Genomic DNA, 11,164 nt, shown 5'->3' on the forward strand with positions numbered 1-11,164 from the left:
CTTCTGACCCAACTGTTCCTGAAACAATATATTTTTCTTTTGTTTTGCCCCTATTCCTTCCCATTTCTTGGTAGGATTAAGGAGGCAACATGGTGAGATGATCACATAGTGAGATGATCAATAGATTTAGAGGGAGACTTTAAGAATCAGAATAAATCTAGGCTCTTCCATTTACCACCTATTAGTATGATTACTCTGTCTCTCTGGACCCGAGTTCCCTGGGGTCTGCAAAAAAAAATGGAGTTATCCAGTTGTCTCCAAGATCTCCTTCCTGTCTTAGACTATGCTTCTATTAACTTCTTCTTACTCACTATATCCAATATTGAGAATCATTCCCACTTCTTTACTGATTCCCAACATTAAATGTTCTTTCTCTTTGTCCCTTGGATGGCCTCCAGACAAGGTAAGACCTTTGTTTCTTTTGTTTGGGCCAGATACTACTGTGTTTCATGATTCATTGTACTCCTCCTCCAATATTACATCACCATCTCTCCAGCTACTAGTTTGAGTGACCTTCATCTATAACATTTCCAAGAAATAGCAACTCAATTCTTCTTAGCCTTCCCTCAACCCAGACTACTTTTGTTTGGTTTTTACCTATAAATGCTCTTTTTATTCTCCAATGGCCTTGTTTCCTTGGTGAAACAGGCAAACTTTTATTAGTTTGTTGCCATAGGAGAAAGTCATAAAAAACTAGAAGCTGGGGAGATGGGAAAAAAGTATATATATTCATATCTGGCCAGAGCAAAGGAGATGAGGCAATCCCCTTTTTCTTATCTTATCTGAAGGTCATTAAAAGTTTACTTAGGGCAACTGGGAGTTCCCTCAGTTCCAGGTTCTGGCAGGTTTGTCATTTTTCAAATTCATAGCTTTAAGGTCCCACCAATATGTCTCTTAATGCCAGATCAAAAGAGATGGCACATTAACTCAATAAAAAGATATCCAGTTGGAATAGAATAGCAAAGTAATAATAAGAAATTGAGTCAGGTGTTAAATATTCCTGATAGCACTAACCTTAGTTCCCAATTGATCCTTTATTCTCTTTAATGCAGTGGAAAAGTGACAAGTCAGTTCACTTACACCTAGATGCAAGTGAAACTCATTACAGTAACAGACTGGAAGCACTAATTTCTTGATATATAACTGAAGAGTTTTAAGAGAAATTGTTGCTGGCTTCTTTTTAGTATAGCAGTTGTAATTTAGGGCAAGGGTGAGCAAACTTTTTCTGTAAAGAATTAGATAGTAAATAGTTTAGGCTTTGCAAACTGAGAGGCAAATCATGTATATATATATATATATATACTTACATAATGAGAAAAAAATTCCATAAAATTTTTATTGATGAAACTCAAAATAAATAGTAGCAGCATATTTTTAATAATATAAAACCAATAAGAAAATGGAATAACTTTTATTTGTGTGAAATAACTTTTCATAGTCAGGAGCTATATGAGCAAAAGTGCAAAACACTTTCCACATGAATAAAGTCAGATCTAAACAATTGGGAAAATATCAAACGCTCTTGGATAGGTCAAGTAAATATAATAAAGATGACAACACTTCCTAAATTAATCTATTTATTTAATGCTATACCAATCAAACTCCCAAGAAACTATTTTACTCACCTAGAAAAAATAACAACAAAATTCATCTGGAAGAACAAAAGGTCAAGAATTTCAAGGGAACTAATAAAAAAAATCAAATGCCAGATCTAAAACTATATTATAAAGCAGCAGTCATCAAAAGTATTTGGTACTGGCTAAGAAATAGACTAGTTGATCAGTGGAATTTGTTAGGTTCACAGGACAAAATAGTCAATAACTATAGCAATCTAGTGTTTGACAAACCCAAAGATCCTAGATTTTGGGATAAGAATTCACTATTTAACAAAAACTGCTAGAAAAATTGGAAATTAGTATGGTAGAAATTAAGCATTGACCCACACTTAACATTGTATACCAAGATAAGGTCAAAATGGGTTCATGACCTAGGCATAAAGGTTGAGATTATAAATAAAATTAGAAGAACACAGTATAATTTACCTCTCAGACCTGTGGAGGAGGAAGGAATTTGTGACCAAAGGAAAACTAGAGATATTATTGATCACAAAATAGATAATTTTGATGATATTAAGTTAAAAAATTTTACACAAACAAAACTAATGCAGAGAAGATTAGAAGGAAAGCAATAAAATGGGAAAATAATTTTACATTCAAAAATTCTGATAAAAGCCTCATTTCCAAAATATATAGAGAATCAACTCAAATTTATAACAAATCAAGCCATTCTCCAAAGGATATGAACAGGCAATTTTCAGATGAAGAAACTGAAACTATTTCTAGTCATATGAAAAGGTATTCCAAATCACTATTGATCAGAGAAATGCAAATTAAGATGACTCTGAGATACCACTACACACCTCTCAAATTGGTTAAAATAACAGGAAAAGATAATGATGACTGTTGGAGGGGATGTGGGAAAACTGGGACACTGATACATTATAATTTTTCCAACATTAATCCTTGCATAACCTTTTGTTACAAGTTTTTCCCTCCTTTCCCCCATCCCCTCTCCTAGCTGACAGGTAGTCCAATATGTGTTAAATAAGTTCGACTTGTGAATATTTGCACTCCTTGCCTCCCAGAGTTATTCCAATACCCAGAAGGATTTGCTGTTTCATTGGTTCCAGGTATGTATTTTGAAAATGTATTTTGCATGTATTTTGAAAATAAAAAGCTATTATTTTTTTCTGAGGTAATTGGTATTAAGTGACTTGCCCAGGGTCACACAGCTAGGGAGTGTTAAGTGTCTGAGGTCAAATTTGAACTCAGATCCTTCTGACTTCAGAGGTGGGACTCTATCCACTGTGCCACCTAGCTGTCCCAAAGCTATTATTTTTTTTTTAAAGAAGTAAATCCATATTGCAAAAATGATTGAACAGATTTTTCCCCTTGTCGATTTAGGTGTACTATAATCTGTTAGCAAAGACTATGCCTCATTTTCATCAGTATTTTTACTTTTTCTGCCTAAATTTCACCACTTATCCATAACCAAAAAAAATTTTTGTCCCAAGATATAAATATTGCTAATAATCTCTTAAATAAATGCTAGCTTTAGTTTATAAAAAATAAAATATAGCATTTGATGTTCAGAGTTTTTTCTTGTGTTGACATTATGGTTATGTACCAAAAAAAGAATGTGGCAATACATGTGACTCTTGGAATACTTTTGAGCTTTAACTGTATCACTGCAATTTCGTAGTACAATGAGATGCAAGAAACAATAAACACATCACTCTCACAACTACTTAACTCTGACTTTTTAGTTTGAAAACATCTGTACAGTACATAAATGAATAAGCATCATTGTGTTCCAATAAAACTTTATGGACACTGAAATTTGAATTTCATATAATTTTCATGTGCTATGAAGTATTATTCTTTTTAAAAAAACATTTTTCCACTATCTAAAAACATAAAAGATTTCTTAGCTTATGGTCTATGCAAAAGTAGTCTGGATTTGGTCCCCAGGCTATAATTTGCCAACTTTTAGTCTAGAGGAGCTATTTTCTCTCAGAGTTGCATATTAGTACATGCAGATCTCCTACAGTGCTACTGGCACCTCTTTTGACCGTGATAAATGCTAGCACAACCTAGATGTGGATGCTGTGTTTTCTCATTTCTCTTAACTGATGCCTGCCCTATGCCATCTCATCTTACCAGATTCACTGTCCTTTAAAAATTCACGTATTGGTGTTTGCTTTGGCAGCACATAAACTAAAATTGGAATGATAACAGAGAAGATTAACGTGACCCCTACACAAGGATGAAGAAATTTAGAATTTGGGTTTGCTATCTCAGAAAATGTATGCATCAATGTTGACATTTCATTTTCCAACTTACCTGTAATATTGAGATGTTGTTATATGGATGATACAATTGTGATGTTATGGCTTTGAGAGTCAGACACCCAAGGTTTTCTTTCTTTTCTTTTTTGTAAATTCAAGCATCATGAAGCCATTTTTTTTCCTTCATTCTAAAAGTTGCTAATACTGTAAACAAGGACATAATAAAATTATTTAATAATGAAAAATCAATCATAATAATTCCATAAAAATTAAGATTTTAATATTAAAAATTAAAATTAAATTCATGTATTGATAGTGCACTCAGCCAACAAAAGTGCATTCTAGATGATGCCTTGCTAAGAAGCTCATGTATACATTTCTAAAAAGTTATAGTTTCCTCCATAAGATTCATTCCTTCAGGGCTTAGAGGAACCATGAGATATTTGGAGGTGTCTCTCTAAATCCAACAGCTTGAGCCCCTACCTGCTGTGTTCTACTTCATTATTGATTTTAGTGACTAACATTCCAGTTCCCTTTAACCATTTAAGATCAACTTATTAATAGTAAATAAAATTGATATTAATTAATTATAGTTTCCTTTAGCATAATATAATGCCCTTGATTATCTCTTTTTGTATTTTGAATGTTTTTGCTTTATCTGATAGCATGATCACAACTCTTGCTTTTTTGGATTCACTTGTTGCATAATAAAATATTTTCCCCCAAGTCTTTTATTTTTATTCTCTGAATCTTTTGTTTTTAAGAATATATTTTTTGCAAGCAACAGATTGTAGGGTTATGTTTTCTTAAACTGACTGGGACAGTGAACCCAAATTAAAATCAAAGACTTTCAGAGTAAGAAAAGCAAAAAGGGCTTTATTATGATCTTGCAAAAAAGGACAACTGCCAACAGACAAGGTGTCAGTAGAGGAATGCAAAATGCAAAGTGCAAACATAGGGTTTTATATACACTAACCAGAAGCCCCTACCCCACCCTCTGAACTTTTCTCCCATTGGTGAAGAATTCTAATTTATCTAGAGATTAGATATGGACCCTAGCACACACTTTACCAAAGTAGGTACTTAAATGCTAATGAAAAAGTATATTTGTGGGGGAGAGACAGGAGAGAAATGTTTATTTATCTAAGACAAACACCTGCAGCTTTTAACAATAGATCAACTTGTTATTTCAAAGTCTCAAGTAACAATTAGGGCATAAGTAGAAGCCACTTCCTTATGAGAGGTCTTCACTCAGTTCATACCATACAAAGTTGTCATTCTTTTTCGTTCTATTGAATTGGTTAATCTGGTCACATTTGAAATTGAGTTAAGTTTATATCTTCAAAAAAAGAAAAGAAAAGAAAGCTTTAAGAGGCAGCTAGATGATGCAGTGGATAAAGTACCAGCCCTGAAGTCAGGAAGACCCGAGTTCAAATTTTTATCTCAGACACTTAACACTTCCTGTGACCCTGGGCAAGTCACTTAATCCCAATTACCTCAGGAAAAAAAAATTTTTTATATCTTCCTCTATTTGTCTTTGATATTGCCCCCCCCACTTATGATTTTTTATCTCTTCCTCTGCAAACACAGTATTATATCTCTATAGTTATTTAGCATAAACTTTGTTAATGTGGTTCTATTCTCATTGCTGTCACACTCATGCCCCTCAATTCTCCTCCCCTATATGCTACTCCTTCCCTTGTTTTGGAATTTTTAAAAATTAATTCCTTTTTATTCTGTCATTGTTTTCTGGTTATTTAATTTTTCCCCTCTATTTTTCTTATCAGTGAAATAGTCAGATTCTTCCTGTCTTAAATTTTTTTGTTTGTCAGTGTTGAGGGTGGGAAGGGGACCCCAAAAGTTTGGGGTCATAGGTTTCTCAAAAGAATTTGCAGGCTTGAACCCATTCCAAGTTAAGGGGCAAAGTTTATTGTAATTTAACACAATTACAAGCGGACTGAATTCTAAGAGAATTCAGCAGAGTAAATGAAGCAAGGAGAGACTTTTATCCAGCTTTCTATCATTGACGTGCTAATTCTATGGTCCAAGGGTAGGACTAGAGAGTAGTCTCCAGAATTAGGTCTCATTGACCAACAGATTAGCACTGTTCTGTGCTAGATTAGCATTGGTCTGTGGGACTCTCCTGAGGCCGGAAGCTATCTGATAGTCAGCAATGAATTGAGGAGTATCAAATAGATTGCCAGAACAATAGCATTCCTAGGTTGGGTGTGTGTGGGGCAAAACCAGAGAACTCTGGAATCAAATAGATTGCCACAACAGAAGCCCCCCAAGGTCAGGGTGAGGTAATATGATCTTGTGGTCCCCTGATTTTTTTTTGGGGGGGAGGGCTTCTATTCTAAGAATAAATCAGTAATCCTAAATCTTCTGGCTTTGGAGTCTGCTTCAGGGACTTCCCACTCTCCCAATTTAAGAGCAACAATCTGTCTGATTCTGAAAAGACCACTCCTCAATTCATTGCTGACTGTCAGATAGCTTCTGGTCTCCTCAAAATAATCCCAGGGACCAAATGCCTGAATCAATAGTGATAATCTATTGGTCAGTGATCACCAAAATCCGGAGATCACTCCTGAGCCATAGAATTAGCATGTCAATAATTAAAAGCTGATGAATTCTCAGAATTTCAGTCTACTTATAATAGCATTAAAATTACAATAAATTTTGCCCCGTGGCTAAGGAAATGGGTTCAAACCTGCAAAGTCTTTTGAGACACCTCACTGGTTTCACTAGGTCACCCCTAAACTTTTGGGGTCTCCTTCCCAACTTTAACAAGAGGACCCCCAAAACACCACTATATTTCCCTAGAAACTATACCATATCATTAGTTTTTGAAATTTCAATTTCTGTACTTATTACTATATTTTCAAAAATCATTCAACCCTGAGAGACTGAAGCAGGAAACTCTCATAGCTAACTAGGGTTTGCAAACAGAATAACCTGTGTATACAATATTAAAGGGGAAAAAAAGGCAGATAATGGGGGTGAGGACACTGGGTGGGCAGACAAACCATAATTCCAGGAAAGGATCATAACTTAGTCCTGACAGGATAAGGATCAAGATAAGAAGGTCGAGGGCAAGAGACAGCAAGGCGAGGGACAATACTCAAAAAGAAGAGGAATTATTCTAGCAAGGATTGAGATAAGGCACCTGGAGTTTTATGACTCAAAGGTGTTTCAAGGCTTCTTTTCTGACTCAATTTTCCCAGTCCTAATGGCAAAGAAAAAGGTGGGGTTATAATAATTTTATTCAGGGCATAATATTTATACTTATTTTCTGGATTCCTCATAGAATTAAAACTTTTGGGCTCCCTATCTTTGATTCTCCCTTTTAAATTATTGCTATTCTTATCTTATAGACCTTGCCTTCTGGTTCCCTTTCTTTGGGTATGCCTTATTCTTAGAAAGATACCAATTACTGCAGATGACAGAGAAAATATTGCCTCACAGTAAAATTTTCCTGTGTCCCTGATTAACTGTTTTCCCCTCCCCTAGGTCATTTAAAGATCTCTTCCCTGGGTCCATATATCCTCCCACTTTTCTGGGTGTCAGTTGCCCCTAAGACTTGTGATTCCCCCTTTTCTTGAGGCTGGATGACTCTGCTCTTTAAACACCAAATTCTTGCAATAAAATGTATTTTAAGGTTTTCCTCTCTTTTAGAGACTTTCTTCTCTCATAGAATTCATCAACAATACCCCCTTTCACCAGCAAAACAAAATTTCCCCCCTTTTTTCCCTCCTTTTTCAATCCCTCCCTTTACCTCCTCAAGCATTCTATTGTTTTTTTTTTCCTGTGAGACTTTTGACAGGTGAGGATACCCTAATAGTGATGGGGGTCCTAGCAGGTTTTTACAAAAGGAATCTCCCAATCTCCAAGTGAGGTTTTTGGCAGAAATGGGTTTATTATCACCGAGCATCTCTCTCTCTCAGTGGGCTAGTTCCTTATTAGGAATTAGCAAAGATTTGGGTACACAGTCTTGTTTTTTATTTAGCCTTCTATGGCCCAGGGCTAGGGAGTGATCTCCAGATGATTTGAGGGACTAATCAATAATGGGTGGCAATTATGCCCCAGGCCAAAATCTCCAAATAAATTGTAGGTGGGAATTACTGTGGGAGTTTTCCCTGGGAATCAAGTAGGAGGATGAGGATGCTCCCAAAATTTGGGAGGGGTTGAGATTTAGGGTTTTTCCAACCCAAGTCCACCCCCTCCCCACCAAAGATCAGAGGGACACAGTTCCTATTACAAAAAAACTATATGAATTATTGTTAGCCTCTGACATGATTAAGGTAAATCCCTATTCTCTTCTATCTTCTTCCTCAGTTTCCTTTTTAATGCACAGTAACACTTTGTAATTTGGTCTCACAAAAAAATATTGATTCACCTGTGGGGGGCGGGATAGTGTTGTGCTTATTTCTTCATCATCACTTCTGTTGATTTCTGCTTTCACTCTTGGCTCCTTGTGTAAATTTTAAAAGAAGTTGCTTAACAGTATCTCTCTTGTTTTATTGTTGTTGTTGCTGTTATTCTTGGTTGCTGCATTTATTTATTCTTCTGGTACTTCTGTTGTCTGAGATGTATGAAAAGCAAACAATCTCTGTGGGTCTGGTTTCCTTTCTAAGAATGTTTAGAATTTCCCTTTATTATTGAACATCCATCTTTTTCTGTTTATGGTTATGCTCAGATTTGCAGAGTAGGTCATCTTGGGCTGTATTTTGAGATGCATTGCTCTTTGAAACACATTCCATTTTATCCTTCATTTTTTCTGGTGTTTGCAGAATAGTTTTGTGTTATTAAAATTCTCTTTCTTTTATATTTGAAAGTCATTCTCCTGGTCACTTGCAGAATTGGTTGTTTCTTATTGGAATGTCAAGTTTAATCATGATATGTCTTGAACCTGGCAGTCTCAAATTTCTTTCTGGAGGCAATCTAGGGATTCTTACAATTGGTACTTTGTTTTCTGTGTTCAAAAATTCAAGACAATTTTCTCATATAGTTCCTTATATTATAGTGTACAGATTTTGTTTTGGGGGGAGGGATTTTTTGTCTCTATGCATCCTGTCTTTGAGATCATTATGTTTTGCTTGTATGGATAACAGATTTTCTTTTAATGTTACTGCTTTTTTGCTTCTCTTTTTAGGTTGTCCTTCACTTCTATAATGAAGTAAATTCCTAATTCCTATTCAATTATTTTTTATTTTGTTGCTTTGATGAGATTTGTTGATTGAAGTTTTTCTATTTTGCTAATTATTACTGCTGTTCAGGCCATAACATTCTGCTCTTATTTTTCTTTTAAACCATTTAGGAACAGTAAACTGAGATTTTAGGCTCTTTTCAAAATCCACAGGGTCCTCTGCCTCATCAAATGTTGAGCAATTTTCCTTTATTTTGCAGTACTTACTCATAGATGCTTGAATGTATTTACTTGATCGGGAGGTTATATTTCTTTCAGCTATTAATATCTTTCCAGTTGTTCTATCGGCTTATGCTCTACATCTTGGGGTTATTTTGGTTTTTTTTTCCTACTGAGATCTTTAGTAATTTCATCCTTTTTTTCCCTCTGACTTTTTTCCTTTTGATTATTTTCTGACTGCTTCTTCTTTCATGATAATTTGCCCTGGAGGCTGAATCTCACAGCATTTTAACCTCCTCTGACACACCAGTTCACAGTTAGTAGACTAGATGTCTGCCTCACAGTGACTTCTGGAAGGACAAAAATGGCTTCATAAGGGATGCTGGCTATTTCTTTCAGGTTTAGTAGAGTACCCCACAGTTCCCTACACATTCTCTCTGTTCTCCATTCTCTCTGTTCCTCAGTTCTTTCTCATTTCTCTGACTTGAACAGCAAATTTCTAGGTTTAGAGTTTGGCCCTTCAGAGCACTGGATGTGTGGGTGAGTGGAGGGCAGAGTGGTGTGTTGAATGGCTTAGCTTGTTGCTGAGAACCTCATGAGCAGTGGGGGAAAATGTGCTGAATAAGGAGAAGTTAGACATTACTTCATAAAGTATCTGCCTTGTTTGGGTCCATCCTGTCCTAGACCATGGAGACACTCAATTATTTTTTAATGCTGATGCATAAATATCATTTTTTGTTCCTCAGGATAGGGCTGGGGACAAAACCCAGATTTTTTGGATGATAATATAGTGTCCTCCTGATCTTTTAAAACTCAGAAGTTTAGACTCTTAAATCTCTTCTTGTGTTTACAAGCCTCATTTTGGTGTGACTGAGACAGTGTTCTAATGAACTACTTCTATGTTTTACATTGTCTGTATATATTTTCAGTTCAATTCAATCATTTTTCAGTCATTTTTGGTTCTTTGTAATCCATTTGGAGTTTTCTTGGCAAAAATATTGATGCGGTTTACCATTTCCTGCTCCAACTCATTTTACAGATGAGGAACTGAGATAAAAAAGGTTAACAAATGACTTGCCCAGAATCACAGGTAGTGAGTGTCTGAAGTTAGATTTGAACTCAGGAAGATGAACCTTCATGACTCCAAGCCCAAGGTTCTATCTGATGTGCCACATAACTGCTCATGTGTGAGTGTGTGCCTTGTATCTTATTCATTTTTCATAGAGCAGAAACTAAAGGATGATCCATTCTTGATATTCACATAGTACATTGTATGCTTATCTGGAAATTAGGGAGGTTTTTACTCACTTTGAAGAAATTCCTTAGATATGAACCACATCTAAGCTTTATTTAGGTGATTTCCTGGAGTTTTACTCTGGCATGGAGATAGAGTAAAAGAGTGAGCTCCCCAGGAACAAACCTGACCCATGTGATCCCATCGCCCCCTGAGAGTTTCTAAGTGACATTTAAATGTTACCCCTGTGTGGGACAGTGAGCCTTACCCAAATTAAAATCAGAGACTTTTGAGATTAAAAAAACAAAAAAAAGATTTATTATGATTTTGCAAGAAAGGACAACTTCCAACAGATAAGGTGTCAGTAGAGGAGTGCAAAGCACAAACTGCAAAACACAAGTCCTTCTTTTCCCATTGTCTGGGGAAATCCAGGTTTACACTCTAAACACAGAAATCTATACCATAAACAAAAGAATAAATAACAAACTCTTAATTAAAATTTCCCTAGAGAACTGCTATACAAGCAGGTATTCTTGGATGAGAGAGTTCTGTTAACTAAATTCCCAAAGTCATCATCATCTTTTAAAAAGTACTTAAATGCTAATTAAGAGGTGTGTGTGGAGGGAAACAGGACAGGAAATGTTCATCCAAAACAATTGGACACCTGCAGCTTTTCAGCTATAGTTCAATTTGTTAGTGCAAAGTCTCAAATCACAGT

At 35.6% G+C, this 11,164-nt stretch overlaps 1 non-coding gene across 1 annotated transcript; it reads left to right on the top strand.

Annotated features, from left to right (window-relative positions):
* Positions 1 to 3,752: 3,752 nt before the first annotated feature.
* Positions 3,753 to 3,856, top strand: LOC127546052 (U6 spliceosomal RNA). Its single transcript, XR_007949917.1, has one exon. It is a non-coding gene; the product is annotated as a U6 spliceosomal RNA (small nuclear RNA).
* The last annotated feature ends 7,308 nt before the right edge of the window (positions 3,857 to 11,164 follow it).

This window comes from Antechinus flavipes, chromosome 1 (assembly GCF_016432865.1).
Source record: "Antechinus flavipes isolate AdamAnt ecotype Samford, QLD, Australia chromosome 1, AdamAnt_v2, whole genome shotgun sequence".
Taxonomy (NCBI): domain Eukaryota; kingdom Metazoa; phylum Chordata; class Mammalia; order Dasyuromorphia; family Dasyuridae; genus Antechinus; species Antechinus flavipes.